Source organism: Siphateles boraxobius, unplaced genomic scaffold (assembly GCF_051911475.1).
Source record: "Siphateles boraxobius isolate OS27281-9 unplaced genomic scaffold, OSU_SipBor_1 1, whole genome shotgun sequence".
Classification (NCBI taxonomy): domain Eukaryota; kingdom Metazoa; phylum Chordata; class Actinopteri; order Cypriniformes; family Leuciscidae; genus Siphateles; species Siphateles boraxobius.
In genome coordinates, this window is record NW_027508699.1 from 4222653 (window position 1) to 4241751 (window position 19099).

General features: G+C 40.1%; 1 long non-coding RNA gene across 1 annotated transcript; it reads left to right on the plus strand.

Annotated features, from left to right (window-relative positions):
- The first annotated feature begins 505 nt into the window (after positions 1-505).
- Positions 506-947, plus strand: LOC143753727 (uncharacterized). The gene is made up of 3 exons (XR_013207811.1): positions 506-538; positions 617-661; positions 921-947. It is a non-coding gene; the product is annotated as an uncharacterized LOC143753727 (long non-coding RNA).
- Positions 948-19099: the final 18152 nt, after the last annotated feature.

Genomic DNA, 19099 nt, shown 5'->3' on the forward strand with positions numbered 1-19099 from the left:
AATTGCTGCTACTCCCAGGTCACTTTTTAGCATGGGAAGGTGTAGTTCCATTTTTAAACTATGCTCTTAGGGCTCAAGGTGGGTATTAAGTCATGGTAGAGATTCAGCAATTCCTAAACGGGGTTCAATGTTACATTTGAAAGACATGAATTGCAACCAACACGTCTTCCAAAACTTTTCAGTAACCTGGCACATGCTGTGTCCAATGGACCATGGAAGTCATTTTACTTGGCTGACGAGGTAAAATTTGTGGCTGTAGCACGATTCACTGCATTTAGTAGAGTAGCGTACATAGGCAGGCCTTTTTTTTTATTATTATTATTTTTAATTATGATTTGATAAAGTGAAGCAGATGGACCCTAGTTGCTGCTAAATGGTGTCACACTTTTTGTATGATTAAAGCTACAAAATGAGTGTAGATATCAGTAGGCAGCATCATATAAAAGAATCATTGATAATAAATCACACACCCCTTTTACCATCACAGGGAGCATCTCCCCAGCATCAGAGCAACAGCTGTGGGGTGTTTATGCTGATGGTGAGATGCAATATTTTCAGAAGTGATAACTGATTACTAGTTTGCAGAACAACTAACACATTTGTATGTTCATTTCAGTATGCAATGTATTCTACCCTCCAAAAGCCATATGATTTCATTGAGGTGAGTTTGTTCAAATCTCAATCAGATTTGTAGTGTGAAATATAAGGCTTTTAATAATTTAGTCCAATCTGGAGGCTACAGTTAACATGCACCAATAGGCCATACACTTAACTTTGTCTGCAGGTACTGTACTCACTGGAGGAGATGGCTACATCTGTAAAAATGTACACTGCCATAGTTCCCATCAATGAGTAAACAGTACTGTAACATGGATTTGTATCAGGCTATGAAGACATTTAAAGCATAACTTTACTTTCAGGTGGACATGCTCTCTATCAGGAGGTGGTGGTGTGGGCAACTGCTGGAGACCTTTACGCTTGAAAGGTGTTACATACTGCGTCCGTATTTTGCTATTTAATTATATTTGGTGCTCATGAAGATGGAAGCCTATACTGATCTCATTTCTTTCTCTAGCCCTGCAAGACTAGCTGACACTAGCTGTTCATATATTGCTATTTCCTTTTATTTGGTGCTCATTAAGATGGTAGCCAATATACTGATCTCTCATTTCTTTCTCTAGCCCTGCAGGACCAGCTGACACACCCATCTCACCAGCTGACACACCCATCTCACCCTCTACATCTCCCCATGTCAGCCACCCCTTCCAATCCCTAAGCTGTCCATCAGGCACACCCATTTCAACAGAGGACAGTCCATTCCTACCACCTGTAGTCCTTCAGCGTATTATTGAAGAGACGCTGAGTTTAGACATGGCTATGCTTGGCGTGTTCAACAGAGTTTCTAAAACTTTCCAGGAACTCGCAAAGCCATTCCACCCCTCCGTTTATATTAATGAGAGTTTGGCAGGTGACCTCAAACTTAAAGACAGTCCGATGCATATAACCGTTAGAAAAATTTATAAGACTGCAGGTCGTGGCAGTGGCCTTGCACTACGCCTCAAAGGCTTTTCCAAAAGAAGGAATTGGCCGAGCGCACGCCTGGTGCTGAGGCACATGGCTTATGGCAGGTATCTGATTGAAGATGTCTGCCTACCATAGTGTTGTTCTCTGAGTCCGTGTGGTTAGAACAACGTCGTCAACACTTTTATTACTCCTTTCTTTTGTTTTATTTGTGACATGTTTTATTGTGTAATCCCTTTCATTTTGCATGCCAATAAATCTGTTTTATACTTTACGTACTACAATGTTCAAAAGTAAATTGTTCAAGAGAAATTACTGTATTTTGTGTCTTTTTTGAAAACATCTAAAGTGCCTGTGGGATGATTAAGTGAATCCTTGAGCCTTTATAAAGTGCGTCTGGTAACTGGACTGGAACTGCACAATGCCCCAAGTGTTATTTTAATCTATTCATTAGCCTATTAAATTCAGAAATATTCTTAGACAACTGCATTGGTTTCGGACTGGATCTCAAAGGGTTCCTTTATTTGAAGCAACTAACTTGTATCTAGGGGAGGGCCATAGAGAGAGCTGTGTCCTCAACTCGTATAAGATAATGAACATGTACTGCACAACATTCTCATTTAGCTACCATGGAGCCTCCCTAAAATGATTGTGTTGTAATAACAGTAAATTAAACCTAATCAAGCCGCTCAAAAGCTGGTTTAGTCATCTAGTTAGATGCTAGCTGACGTCTGCCTATGCTTAAAGTTAGGACTGAGATATGAACTTGTCCTACACGTAAATGTAATTTTATTAAGATGTAATTGGACTAACGTTCTGTAGATGGCTTAGCTCGCTAACGTTAGTTTTATGCTAACTGCAACATTACAGACTACTGATCTTATTTTGAAACTTCTGTTTGAGAAAAACTATCTAGCGAATGTTGTTATATTATCCCGAATAACTGGAGAATGTTGTAATATTAACCCGGATGTTGACAGTTTGCAGTTCAGCAGAAGAGGCGAAGAAGAAGGGGAGCAGAAGAGGCGAAGAAGAAGGGGTGCAGTTCAGCAGAAGAGGCGAAGAAGAAGGGGGTGTGTCAGTCTGCGAAAACGGGAACCCCCACCAGCACGAGAACACCCATTTGTGGCCGCAGTTGGATGTTATTGGACACAGCTCTCACATTTTTCTGTTTGAGTTGCTTAATAACTTCACGAACCTGTTTACGTTTCTTCTGAGTGTCCGCCGTGTAATCCTGATCAAAATACACCCTCTGGCCCCGAAAGGTGACGTCACGGATTTTCCATGCCGTTCATATTATTTGTTCTTTGACTTGGTAGCTAGAGAATCTGACAATTATTGACCATGGTGGTACCGAGTCTTTAGGCTTCGGGGTCAGTGAGCGGTGTGCCCTTCTCCACACCGAGATCCATGTCCTCCGGTAGTTTGAGTGAGGTCTGTATCATGTCAGTTATAAAGGAAATCATGTCGTTTTTCTCCTCTCCCTCTTGTATCACATAAATGTGCAGGTTGTTATGCCTCGCTCTTTACTCAAGGTCCTCACACTTAGCTGAAAGTTTGGCTTCTCTTCCTAGCACATAGCGCATCACACGATCATGACGGATTAGTTGGTCTTCCGCGTCGCTCATTCTCTGGTTGGTGTCGCCAATTTGCTGCTCAAGATTAGCCGTTCTCTCGAGTACATCTTTCAGGGATGTTTCCACCCTAGACAGCGTAGCTTTAGTGTTGTTAGAAGCGTCGGTGTGTTCCTGTCTCAAGTGTTGTAACTCCGCGAGCACCTTCGCCATTTTATCTTCGTTCACGTCCATGTCAACTTCAGCATATTGACGTTCTTCTTTTTTTGTAGATTTACTCTTCTTGTCAGCTTCTTTTTTGAGTGTAGACATAATCGATTTTGTTAGACAATACTTTATAATGAAATTTGGGTTATATAGAAGGATTTCGGCTAGTTTTCAGGGCCTTTCCCCAGAGTAGTAAAATCAGGCTGCTTCTTAGCTCATGGCGTCACCGGATGTCCGAGAGATCTTTCTTAATCCGTTCGAGAAGCATGGCAAAATTATGATTAAGAAGATGCTTATGATGGCGAGTGATACAGACCCCAAGATTAGTGAACTTATTTTTTACTAGTTTCAGTGGTATGTTTGAATACTGTAGTTGTGTTACTACCTCGTTAATTGGGAAAAATGCACTCTTGTGCAGATTAAGCCTATAATCAGAAAACCGACCGAAATTCGCAAGCAAAGATAGAGCTGCGGGTAAAGAAGTTTGTGGATTTGACAAAAAAAGCAGTAGATCGTCTGCATATAGAGTTACCTTATGGACGGTCTCACAACGGGTAATTCCAGTGATCTGCTGACTCTGGCGTAGGGCGATTGCTAAAGGCACAATAGCTAGAGCAAATAGTAGTGGGCTTAGCGGACAGCCCTGTCGACTCAGAAAAAACAGATGTCAAAAAAAGAACGAGTTGTACTGAGAATTTTTTATAGAATTCTGACGGAAAGCCGTCAGGTCCTGGGGTTTTGCCAGATTGTAGAGAAAAGATAGCAGCCGCCACTTCCTCCTGAGTAATAGGTACTTCTAAAAGGTTACGAACATCCAAGAATAAAGTGGGGACATTTAGTCGGCCGAGAAAATCTTCGATATCCCCCTGCGAAGAGGAGTCAGATGTATACAAAGTAGAATAAAAAATCTCTAAACTTGTCATTAATAGTATTTGGATCAGTTGTGACCTCCCCGTTATCTAGACGAAGACCATTTATAATTTGTTTTGCACGTAGCCCTCGCAGCTGATTAGCTAAAACTTTGCCGGATTTCTCCCCACTTACATAAAAAACACTCCTAGTTCTTCTCAAAAGGCCCTCTATCTCATTGGTTGAAAGCAAGTCGAGCTCTGATTTAAGTTTAAGACGTTTCTTATACAGATCTGGCGTGGGAGACCTAGCATATTGTTCATCTAACTTTGAAATATCATATTCTTTAGAGAGCTTCCTTTTATTAGCACCATATGAAATAATTTGGCCTCTAATACAGGTCCTTCTCAAAAAATTAGCATATTGTGATAAAGTTCATTAATTTGCATAATGTAATGATAAAAAATAAACTTTCATATATTTTAGATTCATTGCACACCAACTGAAATATTTCAGGTCTTTTATTGTTTTAATACTGATGATTTTGGCACAGCTCGATACAGCTCATGAAAACCCCAAATTCCTATCTCAAAATTAGCATATCATGAAAAGGGTCTCTAAACGAGCTATTAACCTAATCATCTGAATCAACTAATTAACTCTAAACACCTGAAAAAGATTCCTACAGACTTTTAAAAACTCCCAGCCTGTTTCATTACTCAAAACCGCAATCATGGGTAAGACTGCCGACCTGACAGCTGTCCAGAAGGCCATCATTGACACCCTCAAGCAAGAGGGTAAGACACAGAAAGAAATTTCTGAATAAATAGGCTGATCCCAGAGTGCTGTATCAAGGCACCTCAGTGGGAAGTCTGTGCGAAGGAAAAAGTGGCAAAAAACGCTGCACAACAAGAAGAGGTGACCGGACCCTGAGGAAGATTTCGAGAAGGACCGATTCCAGACCTTGGGGGACCTGCGGAAGCAGTGGACTAAGTCTGGAGTAGAAACATCCAGAGCCACCGTGCACAGGCATGTGCAGGAAATGGGTTACAGGTGCCACATTCCCCAGGTCAAGCCACTTTTGAACCAGAAACAGCGGCAGAAGCACCTGACCTGGGCTACAGAGAAGCGGCACTGGACTGTTGCTCAGTGGTCCAAAGTACTTTTTTCGGATGAAAGCAAATTTTGCATGTCATTCGGAAATCAAGGTGCCAGAGTCTGGAGGAAGACTGGGGAGAAGGAAATGCCAAAATGCATGAAGTCCAGTGTCAAGTACCCACAGTCAGTGATGGTCTGGGGTGCCATGTCAGCTGCTGGTGTTGGTCCACTGTGTTTTATCAAGGGCACGGTCAATGCAGCTAGCTATCAGGAGATTTTGGAGCACTTTATGCTTCCATCTGCTGAAAAGCTTTATGGAGATGAAAATTTCATTTTTCAGCACGACCTGGCACCTGCTCACAGTGCCAAAACCACTGGTAAATGGTTTACTGACCATGGTATTACTGTGCTCAATTGGCCTGCCAACTCTCCTGACCTGAACCCCATAGAGAATCTGTGGGATATTGTGAAGAGAAAGTTGAGAGACGCAAGACCCAACACTCTGGATGAGCTTAAGACCGCTATCGAAGCATCCTGGGCCTCCATAACACCTCAGCAGTGCCACAGGCTGATTGCCTCCATGCCACGCCGCATTGAAGCAGTCATTTCTGCAAAAGGATTCCCGACCAAGTATTGAGTGCATAACTGAACATAATTATTTGAAGGTTGACTTTTTTTGTATTAAAAACACTCATTTTATTGGTCGGATGAAATATGCTAATTTTTTGAGATAGGGCTTTTGGGTTTTCATGAGCTGTATGCCAAAATCATCAGTATTAAAACTGATTTATTAACGCTTAGAAAAAAAGGAATTTGGTCAGCAACAAAGGAAACAAAATCATCTGCCAAGAGTGAAGTATTGAAATGCCAGTTCCTCCAAGGGGAAGGCAAATTCAGGAAGGTCAAATCAAGAGTAAGAGGAGCATGGTCCGATATGATAATTCTTTGATATGCACAAGACTGAACTCTAGAAATTAAATCGTTATCAAGAATAAATTAATCAATCCGGGAATAAGAGTGATGAACATTTGAAAAAAAAAGAATATTCTCTTTTTTGGGGGTACAAGCGCCGTCATACATCCGATATACCATATTCAGAAAAATAGTTATTTAGAAAAATGGAGGATTTGTTTGCCGTGCATGGTCTAGATGACGAACGGTCCAATACTGGGTCAAGGCAACAGTTAAAGTCTCCCCCAAGTATAAGAGAATGCGAATTTAGATCAGGGATAAGAGAGAGAGTATGTTTAAAAAAACTGACATCTTCAAAATTAGGGCCATAAAAGTTAGCTAAAGTTACATTCTTATTGCATAGTGTGCCTACAACAATTATATACCGGCCATTCTTATCTGATATAATATCATTTGGTACAAAGGCTACATTCTTATTGATCAAAATAGCCACACCTCTTGCCCTTGCCTGGAAAGAAGAGTGAAAGATCTGACCCTTCCAACCACGATTGAGGTGATTGTGATCCGTAATGCGTAAATGGGTTTCTTGCAGGAAGGCAACCTCTGTTTTGAGCTGTCGAAGATGAGCAAGAACTCTGTTTCTCTTAACCGGATGGTTCAAGCCCTTGACGTTCCAACTCAGAAATCTCAACTCTCTACCCAAAAGAATACCTATCAGAAGCCTGTGATCGGAGAATGAAAATAAAAGAATTACAAAAAGTAAAATAAAATAACATCAACAAAGGAACAACAAACATAAAAGTCATGAAGTCAGCATGACGCCATCCCATACAAAAACCCAACCCACCCACATAATCAACCCACCCCTCAAAGAACATTACAATGACAACAAAACTACCCACTAGAACAAGAACTAAGTGTTCTGAACACTTCCTTATTTCGCCTTACCTTATATAATCATCAGTCCCTTAAAGCAAAGTATCCTCATTATTCAACATATAGATAACATTACCGTATCAAATGTAAAAGTATGTTTAATATACGAGCAGACCCATGGCATAACTATAATTGGTTCACGATGTATGAATCCTTAAACATTCGACCAATATAATGAGCACATGGCAAGCCAAAATAAATGACACTGTGAAAATAAAAAAAAATAAAAAATATACCCTAGTAAACAAAAATAGCAATCAAACTCTTGCAAAAAGTATTTGTGATTAAACCAAAGAATAAACAAGATACATCATACAACAAACCTAGTTCAACAGTTGTATCAGCTCAAATACAACAGCACCAATCATTCATTAAAGATGTAGAAATGTCCCCATGATGTAAAACACTTCCAATGAACAGTAAACCGTTTATATAATGTCAGAGAGCTCAGGAAAAATTAACTCAGTGTTGTACAACGGGCTCCCTCGTGACACAAATAGTATATAACGTTATAAGCCAACCGCTCAAGTTTATTGAACGGCCGTCATCATAACGCTAAGAGGCGCTACGATGAGCCGTCAAAAATTCCTTGGCCTCATCCACCGATGCAAGCATCTTTTGCTTACCTTCCTTAGTTAGGATCTTCAGCCTTGCGGGGAAAAGAAGGGATGGCTGGAATCCAAGATTATAAAGCTCTGCCATTACCCCACGATATTGAGCGCGCTGTTCCAGAACTTCCGGACTGTAGTCATCGTAGATGGCGATCGGGTTGCCACGGTACTGCAAGGAGGATCCTCTTCTTTTACGGGCTTCTTGTATCACCGCCTCCTTGGTCTGATACCGATAAAAACGGACTATTACGGCTCTCGGCCTCCCTCCCTGCTTCGTCTTAGCGATCAGAGCCCGATGTGCCCTATCAAGTTCAGGAGGAGACGGCAAAATCTGCTCGCCCATAATTTCGGACAGCATCTCGGTAAAGAACACTGTGGGCCGCGGACCTTCAACGGATTCCGGTAAGCCAATGATCCTGACATTATTACGCCGACTACGGCCCTCCAGGTCTGCTGTTTTGGCCTTAAGTTTAGCGTAATTCTCAGTCAAATCGGCACATACCGCTTCCAGAGAGTGAATTCGCTCGCTGAGGAGGTCTGCGTTGGATTCCAGTGATGTTATTCGTGGTCCATGGTCCGACACTGCGGCCTGGACGAGGTCAAGTTCTGCCTCTAAGGATGTCAAAGCGGTTTTGAAATCGGAAGAGAGAGCGGCTCTGTGGTCTTCCAATAGGCTAGTCAAGGCTGACATGCTAACCTCGCCATGAGCCCCGGGCACGTCGTCTTTTGCGTTAACTGTGTCTTTCTTCGCATGTTTGGTTGATTTAGATGCCATTTTCTGCTTCCGTATTTATTAAACTTATCTCATTACATTCGGAAAAAAATTAAATCGGTAGAGGATTATAAACTGATAAAATAGAAGAACTGTACAGCGAGCACAATGTAGACGCGTCTACTCCATTCGCGTGCAAAACCGGAAGTCCAGATTCTACCGGTGTTTTGAGATCAATGTTCAGAGCAGCCAACCATTGATTGTTTAGTTCCTTGTTGTTCACTGGTATTCTGTGAAACATGTAGCCGGTAGTGTATCCTCGACTTACTATCAGAGCCCTTTACTACGCACAGAACCATGGCTAATCGCACAGGAAAATCCACTAACTCTACTAATTTGCCAACTGAAACTACACAAACTTATGGTGCATTCACGTGCTATGGAAAATATGATATTTTCCACTTGTGAACTGGTATTTAACAGTGTGTTGCGTTCAAGTGCTTTTGTTGTCGTAATGTGGTAAAAAGATGGAGATCCAGACCTGTTATTTAGCTAAAACTATTTTAGATTGGTGAAGTCAACTGCTACAGCAAGAAGATGATTTATCAAAACTCAAACGGTAAATAATATGCTGTATATTTTCTAGATCATGAATAGTACAGTTTTTTTTTAAGGACAAGGGAGTTAATAGAGCTAATATTTCTGTTTCAGCCGTTGTACCGTTCCACCCCTAGCTAACAGTAGCAAAAAAAAGTTTAGTTGTGTATAATGGCAACTCGTGCATCAAAATATTCTACGAGCTGCCCAGTGGAAAATACCACATGAGGGGGTGTTCATGTGCATTTTCCATGTCGGCTTTTGGTATTTACCATAATTACCATAGCACGTGATCGCACCATTAGTCCCGGTTTCCTTGGAAGTTACCGAGCTGGGGACTATTTTCAGGCGCTGCGTCATATCATTGCGCCTGCTGCACTCATGGTACGGCAGTAAAGTTTCTTGATTATTACGCAGGAATGAGAGTATAGTTCCTAGCCATATCAGCCTAGAAAATCGCAACTTTACATTTTCCGTCTGTCTTAGTGCATGATGTAACTACAGAAGAGTCAAGTTTTAAATAGGAAAAATATCGAAACTCTTTGGTCATTTTTTTTGTTTGAGAAATGCTAATGGTCTTGTCTACTTCAATGATGTATGCTAAACTATGCTAAAAGTGGTACCGCCAGAACCGGAGATCGGATGAATGGATTCAAAAACGGTAAAACTTAACAATTTAACTCTGGGGGAGTTGTAAAATGAGTTGTTGCCGCTCACTACGCCGACTTCCAGCTGGTCGGGAACAGACAGGGCCGACGGCTGCTTTCACAAAGTCACCGGACGCATGGCGCAGGGAGAAGTAAAGATCTAGTGATGTGATGTTCGGAATCGGCACCGAGGCTTCGAAGCTTGTATCAAAAAAACGAAACATCTCACTTGAACCACTGTACTGGAGCTTGATTCGTCTTGCCATAACCATGTGACCAGTGACGTCCGAAACTTCGTTTTGACACACAGCCACGTGAGTGCTTCATATTCTGATTCGTAAATAGCGCGAACCTTGCGCAGGTTTCGAGTGTCATGCGCTTCGGTAGTGAACTGAGATCGACTGAGACTGAAACAGACGGTGAGCTCTTTTGAATTTTCAGCATGGAACCAGCCAAGCGTTTTCAGGTCATATCCTCAAATAAAGTAAGCTAATTATTATTATTATTATTTTGTTATATTTTTATTATTTTGTCATTAAAATGAATTATGATTTACGAATTTATATAAAATAAATATAATAATTATGTAAATTGATATTTACATGAACTTTTATGCATATTCAGTGTATAATAAACAATATATTATGTTAAATAATAGCCCTACATTCTATATGAAAAAAAAGTACTCAAGTTAATATGTTCTCAACAGCTTTCTTATAATAACAACACATCGTCAATGTTGAGAAATTTTAGAGCTAAACATGAAAACACATCTTCTGGAAGTGGGCCAACAACTATAAGACTGATCAGTCAATCATTTATTTGTTTTCAATTCCTGTATTTATATATGAGATATCTTAAAGTAAAGGAGTCATAATGTAGTATTAACTTTGATACCCACGCTCTATTATAGTCATTTCATGCCCTTCTAAAATAGGAAAATTTGAAAAAAATAAACACAGAGCTCGTTTGACCCTTATTTCTGAATGCATTATTGTCTCGCGAGATCTGATGCGAGGTTTTGGCTGTCGTGGACGGTCATTTTAATAATGCAAATGAGGGGCGCGTTGATTGATGGCAGGAAAGAGGGGGCTTGACACCGCAAGTAACTTCAGCATATCATTCCAAAAAGAGATCATGGTGCAAGTTGTTAATGAACCCGACCTGGCCGCGACCTACGGGATTCAACCGTATATGTTTGAGCCAGACTCTGAACCAGAGCTGGAAACGGAAGAGGAACAACAGTCAATTGAAGGACGTCTACATCAACATGTCTCTGAATGGTAAAGACAATTTTTTTGACTGAGACATACATTAACATCAGTAACGAGCTAAAACGTTTTTTGCTATTTTCTCGCCCACATAACTTTAGCTTTAATTTAATGTAGATTACATTAACGGAGATGTAGTCTACTTTATTTTCAGTTTACAGTGGTTATAGAGATTAACGTTTGCTATAATGTGTTGTTTTTGCCTTTTTTGACGTTGTGGTTTTTTAGATATTTAATAATTTTCTAATAATGTTTTGTGGTATATTGTTTTCAGAATTACATTTAGCAAACGGTTTTAGGCACTGAGCATGGACTCCTGTACCGTAACTAACGTTACTGTAGTGTAAAACAAAGTGGAAAGATGTGGCTAGCATTCGTAGAGTCCATTCCCCGTGTTTACATCACATACATTAACCGCATTAGTAGTTAGCTGCTGTTTGTTACACAAAATATAGTAATAAAAACACAGTCTTACCGTTTCAAATTCAGGCAAGTCCCTGATTGTTGGAATGGCACCTTTTTCCAAACGTAGCTTCGATGCCAACTTCGCCTGATATTGCCCCAAATTTGTAAAAGATTCTTTTGTGAAATGTTTAGGGCAGACACCTAACGTTGAGCAAGTTGAGATGGTTGTTGGAACAGCGTCATTAAAAATAAATTTCATCCACTTGTCCCTTGTAGTTTGGTCAGTTTTGGGTAAAGAAAAAACATTAGAATGTGGTTTATGACAGTCAACCACAGAGCAACTCACGTGTGCACTACGTTTCTGCATCTTTCTTGACTGAATATGATGGGGAGAGGGATAGGGCGGGCCTCCTCTGCGGTGTCCATATATGGTATATTCGGCCCCGTCTTGACGTCAAGTCGGGGGAGAAATTGAAATCTCGTATTTGAGTGCGCGTGCACGTTGGCTAGTTTAAGAACCCTGGGGTAAACAAACGCTTCACTTTTGAATATCGGCATCCCGGCCAATGTATAATCGTTAGTCAATCATAACATACATTGATTCTCATGGAAAAGTGAAAATTGCACATTATGACTCCTTTAAAGTAACACTATTTAGTTTTTCAACCTTCATAATATATTTCCAAGACCCTTGTGATGGTACATCGGCTTACAATAGGTTAAATGACACGTCGGCCATAGCTTGACGTGGTCTGTATCGCTTTTACTGGCACTACGTAACTTCGGGTTTCGGGTAGTAACCGGAGCACAAAAAGAACTACAAAATTCGACTGCTAGTCGAATAGTTTTCTTCATTTGTGATGTCTTTCATTAAATCATGCATCATACTCTAACTTGTCTGTGGCCATTGTTGATTCCAAAGCCGGTGCTGGATAAACAGTGAGCGTGCGCGTGCAACAGTAGGCTACAGTAGGCTAAATTATTTACGACAGCGGTAATGGAAAAATTCCGCTTCCAACCTGTAGGGCGACCGCAGAGGAAAAGTTCTTTGGTGTTGCTTTAAATAGTGCATAGTTATAATACTTATTCAGTTATATTTTAAATACTTTACTGTATTGCAGGGATCAGAAAACAAATGATTTATGGGGCTACTCAAAAGGGTGTCTATCTGCATCTTCATCGATCTTGCCCTGGACTTTTTATGCACTCCTGCCTCCTCAGTCCCGTGAGAGAATATTCTCAAAGGCAGGGAAGTAGTAAATAAAAAAAGAAATAGACTTAGCCCCCACACAGTTGAACAAGTCCTGTTCCTTAATAAAAATTACCCAACTCCCCAGTTCACAAGCACTTTCACAGCATTTCACCATTCCACAATAGTTTTCTTTTATTTTGATATGCCTATATGAGCCTTGCCTATGAACTCATAGGTTTAGGACTACGGCTAAATCTTTAAGGCTGCATTTGTTGAACAAAGCAGAGTCAATTTGTCCTATGTATTAATTCTTTCATAAATTAATTCATAGATTAATTTGTTCATACATTGTGTAAACATCAACACTAACACTAATGATTTTTATTGCTTTGTGGTTTTCATAGCACAAAGGGATTTATTACATTAAACAATAAAATAAAAAAATTGGGAAAGTTCCACCTTTTGACCACAAGATGTCATTAGTGTGCACCGTGTTGAAAAGCTTCAAGTAATGAACCAATTTACGATACACTTGAGGGGAAAGCCTCAGTGCTTCACAAAGCTTAATTTCACCATCACTATCAAGATCAACACCCAGCAGATCATGTCCCACCAATCCACGCAATAAATCACACAGTAATCCACACAGTCTGACGCAATCCACCAAGGAAAAGTGAGAGAATGAGAGCACTTCACTGGCTCAGTTTATACACCCCACTAATTGCCACTGATCAGCTCCAGCTGCAGGATTTCACAGAGCGTCAGGCTCAGGACACGGGTACACCCCTGCAGGCGAGAAAACTAGACACAAAAGTAAACCAAACCATAATTTTACACACAACACCACTACAAACACAAACCAACATAATATACAAAATATTAAAACCTTTACCGTATGCGCCTGGTAACCAACATTAGATTAAGTCAGGAGCACTAACATGGGTATCTGAGTTTCACATCTCATCATTACATTGACGCCGATACGTCCAGGTGAAATAATCAGCACAGGGTCACATGACACTCAACTTAAACAACAGAATAATAATAAAATACAAACAGCAACCAAATTATGAAATTATCACAATACAGAAATACACATTTAAACTATGAAATCCAAATAAACTATAAAGTCAAAATAAACTAACCGCTGAAATCACCAAAATATCATAACCCACAGCTGACCTTCCAGCGTCAGCTACACTCCCACCAAATTACCATTGAGTAATAAAAATAAAAATAAAAATAAAAGGACAAAAGGAAAAAAAAACACTTACAAATACAACCAATCAAATAATCAATGGTAATTTCCAGGCTCCAACAAGAAACATGAAAATCAACAATTCAAAAAAAACAAAACAAGAAAAACATACAAAAAAAACAAAATTCATATTTCATGATTACACAATCTTCTGCTAAAATGAACAAATTGTTCACCATACTTTACATTCTACTATTAACCAACGTTAAGCAGCACAAATCAACATATCCAAGGTCACAGCATGGTACTAATATGATTCAACTTCTAATGAGTGATAAGATATTAATTTTCACTTTTTGCTACAAGAACTACCAATTTTTGGATAGGTCGTTCAATAACAGAGGGTTTAGTGAGGCGTTCACCCCTTTTCCCCAACTTCCGATCCCCAATCCGTATTGTAACTTTCCGTACCAGTCCATCATCAGCCTTGCAAACTTCAATGACCCTAGCCAACCTCCATTCGTTGCGGGGAATTTCCTCTTCCTTGACAATGACAATGTCCCCCACTTGCACATTCCGCCTTGGTGTATGCCATCTTTGCCTTAGAGAGATATTAGCAAGATATTCTATCCTCCACCTGCTCCAAAACTGTTCACTCAAATACTGCACCTGCCTCCAACGTTTCTTTGCATAAAGATCTTCCTTAACAAACGCACCCGGAGGAGGAAGTGGAACCGACGACTTCATGGTAAGCAGGTGGTTGGGGGTTAGAGGCTCTGGGCTTGTAGGATCACTGAGACCATCCACTGTCAATGGCCGGTTATTGACTATAGACATAGCTTCATAGAAGAACGTACGTAAAGAGGCATCATTAAGTCTTCCAGTACTTAGTGCCAAAACTGAACTCATCACACCCTTTATGGTTCGAATCTGCCATTCCCAAACACCTCCAGCGTGACTCGAACTGGGTGCATTCAGACAGAAATCGCACTGCCTCTCTGCCAGATATGCTGCCACTCTCTCTTTACTCACTTCTCTTAAGGCTTTCTTCAACTCATTCCTTGCCCCCAGGAAGTTTGTTCCTTGGTCTGATCTAATATGTCTGACAGCTCCACGGATAGCTAAAAAACACCGTAAAGCGTTGATGAATGCATCAGTCGTCATGTCCTCCAAAATCTCTACGTGGACGGCTCTGGAGCGAAGACAAGTAAAAAGGAGGCCATATCATTTATATGTTTTACGACCTTGCTTGGTGTAAAAAGGACCAAAACAGTCCATGCCACAATAGGTAAATGGCGGGGAGGGATCAGTTCGTTCACGGGGCAAGTCCGCCATCCGTTGTTGTTCTGGCGGCCTACGTGCTCTCCTACAAGGAACACACTGCCGTATGTAGTGTGCTACCACCTTACTGCCACCCATGATCCAAAAGCCATTGGTTCGCAATTCATTCAGAGTCTGTCCCCTGCCTTGATGTTGAATTTTTTGATGATGGTGTGCCAATATAAGGTGTGTGACCAGACCACTACTTGGAAGGATTGCTGGGTATCGCAATTCAAGAGGAGCACATGCTCTCTTCAAACGTCCTCCCACCCTCATTATTCCATCCTGCATGAATGGATCCAGCTGATACAGAGGATGGTTTGAAGGCAGCCTACCAGAGTCCTGACTGAGTACATTCAACTCTTCTTTGAAGGCATCCTGTTGTGCGAGCTGAATGAGAGTAAATGAGGCCCTCCTCCTTTCCTCCACATTTAAAGATGTTGGTGTCTTCATCTTCTTTGCTAATCTTTGGATCCGGGCAATGACATTCACAGCTGTAGTCCATTTTGATAGTCGTGATAGTCGCTGTTGAAAATCCACTTGCGTCATGATCTCGGTCCTCAATACCTGGACAGCCTTGACCTCCGGGTCTCCCACCGACAGCTCCAACGTTCCTTGTTTAGCAAATACCTCCTTCTCCCAGAGGAATCTGGGCCCTGTAAACCAGTTCGAACTGATCAACTCCTCTACAGTGAGGCCCCTCGAGGCATGGTCAGCAGGATTCTCTTCTGTATTGATGTAATACCACTGTCTTGGATCGGTGGCCTCCCGAATTCTCTGGACCCGGTTAGCAACAAAGACATGAAATCTTCTTGCTTCATTGTTAATATAACCAAGGACCACTTGAGAATCTGTCCAAAAATATTCTCTATCGACTCTGAGTGCCAACTCCTCTTTCAGCATACTACTCACAGCAGCAGAGATGACAGCTGCAGTTAACTCTAATCTTGGTATAGTGACAATTTTTATGGGAGCAACTCTTGCTTTACCCATAACTAAGGCACAATGTATCTTACTTCCACTCATCAATCTGATATAAGAGCACTGTCCAGAGCCTTGACTGCTAGCATCAGAAAAATGATGCAATTCAATGCTCAGAATAGGTCCAAAATTTGGAGGGGTGAAGCATCTTGGAATTTGTACCTTTCCTAGGTTGGGCAGATCATTCAGCCAACTCTCCCACCTTGGTCTCAGCTCAGAGGGTAACGGTTCATCCCAACTGATGCCCTTATGGCACATCTCCTGCAAGACCTTCTTGCCAGATATGACGAATTGGGCCAAAAACCCCAATGGGTCGTAGACTGAAGCCACCATGGACAGAATTCCACGTCGTGTCGCAGGTTTCTCTTCAAGAACAACATTAAAGGTGAGTACATCATTCTCTACATCCCACCTTATGCCCAAGACATTTTGTACTGGAAGAAAGTCATGATGGAAATCAACGTTCTTTACTTCAGCAGCATGATCACACGGACTAATTGACTCCAACACTTCTCGATTGTTGGAAATAAACTTATGAAGATGCAGCTTTAGCACACACGGCTTGAGCTTCCTTCACCAGCTTGATTGCTACCTCAACAGATTCCAGGCTTACGAGGCCGTCGTCCACATAAAAATGGTTCCTGATAAACCCAGCTGCCAAAGGATACTCACTCTCATTCATACTGGCAAGATACTTCAGGCCATAATTGGCGCAGCCTGGAGAAGATGATGCTCCAAAAAGGTGTACTTTCATGCGATATTCTCTGGGTTCTGTGTCGGTATCTCCATTTGCCCACCACAGAAAACGCAGATAGTCCCGATCTTCCCTAATAACATGAAATCTATGAAACATTTTCTCAATGTTGCACATGACAGCGATAGGGTGTTTACGGAAACGGCAAAGCACTCCAGTCAATCCATTGGTAAGGTCAGGCCCAGTCAATAGATGGTCATTTAAGGCAGTACCTTCATACCTAGCTGCACAGTCAAAGACTATCCTGATCTTATTTGGTTTCCTATGGTGATAGACGCCTTGATGGGGAATATACCACACATTACCCGGGTCTGGTTGCTCATTTGCCATTTCCGCATCTCCATCTCTGAAGACATCTTCCATGAACGTCATGTAGTCCTGTCTGAATTGAGGATTCTTGTCCAATTTCCTCTTAACCCTCTGGGGTCCTATGTGTTTTGGGGTCCTGGAGGTGTTCTGACATGCTCTAACATTTGTGCTTTTTTCAGTTATTTATAAACATGTTAATGGCAAAGGTGTAAATTCACTCTATATAGCACAAACAGGGCTACCATAATATGTTAGCAAGATGTATGTACATGTTTGTATTTTTGAGAGAATATTGTTTATGCATGGTTATTGAAAAAACTAAAACTTAAAGTCTCTGAAATAAGGCCACAAAACACATACTAAATATGTGTCCACAAGACTTTTGACTAATGGATGTTCTCGCCTAGGATTTTTGCTTCAAAATGATCTGAAAATCATCCTTCCAAATCATTCACATAAAACAATACATTGATTTAAATTTAGTAAAACACTTTTTGTTTGGAAAGGCAATATGCGAAATGGGCGTGACTCATGTATAATGGTCTGATTCACACCTGTGAAGACAAAAGACCTGCTTAATGAGCCTGCATAATGAGCTTTTCACAGGTGGGTCACTGAGCCAAAAGGTAAGAATACAAGGACACAAGAAAAGAAATGTGTATATATACTACAAAATTGGTTCACAGTTGGAAACATCTATAAAAAAATAGTATTTTTCCACTTGTATTTTTGCTTGCAAATTGTATAATATCCAAGGTGAACATTTCTAGTAATTGTGTAGTTAATTCTCATACTGTATTTTCAGAAAGTTTTGGATATGTATCCTCTCCCCAAATTTGTCACTAATAAAACACAATACAAATAATTTGAAGAGAAGGCTTATATTGACCTTTTAAGATTTTGTTTAAATCTACCTTGTAAATATATTATTTGCTATTTTATTAAAAAGGTTACAATTACAGCAACAATTAAAATAACAATATTTCAAGTGTAATATTTCTTTGTAAAAACTAAAGTATACATTTTATCATACATATTTCAAAGTTAAGGATTCATTAGTTTGAATAAAGCCTACATTGGAACAAACACTATAATAGCATCCTAGTTGATGACTTTATTTTTGACAAAACAAACATAGCCTAATATATTTAACATTTGAGCAGAAATTGGTGAACAAAAGCTTATTCAATGTGGCAGTAGTCTATAGTTTAGGCTACAGTAAACAGGTAATAATCTATCCAAAAACTAGTCAACGAAATGTTGTCTTTCATATTTCTTCTGTAACATAGGCATATCGTTTGTTGTTTTTATGATAGCCTATATTAGGGCATATAAATATTAATTTGCAGTTTAATACGTTGCTAATACAAAGACATTTTAACGTTATTTCAACATATTTCAGTCGATTTTCACTCATCTCAGTATAGCAATAGGGTTTGGTAAAAACTGTTCAGTTCATTCATTCACACACAGACGCGATTCATATTTAAACAGTCTTTTTGCGGTTTACATACACTATGATATCGCAATTAGAACACTAATAAAAAAACGTACTTCTCAGATGGATATTTCATATTTCTTTGTAAACACTAAAGTATACATTTTATCATACATATTTCAAAGTTAAGGATTCATTAGTTTGAATAAAGCCTACATTGGAACAAAGACTATAATAGCATCCCAGTTGATGACTTTATTTTTGACAAAACAAACATAGCCTAATATATAACATTTGAGCAGAAATTGGTGAACAAAAGCTTATTCAATGTGGCAGTAGTCTAGTTTACAGTAAACAGTTAATAATCTATCCAAAACTAGTCGACGAAATGTTGTCTTTCGTATTTCGTCTGTAACATAGGCATGTCGTTTTTTTATGAGCCTATATTAGGGCATACATATTAATTTGCAGTTTAATACGTTGCTAATACAAAGACATTTTAACGTTATTTCAACATATTTCAGTAGATTTTCACTCATCTCAGTATAGCAATAGGGTTTGGTAAAA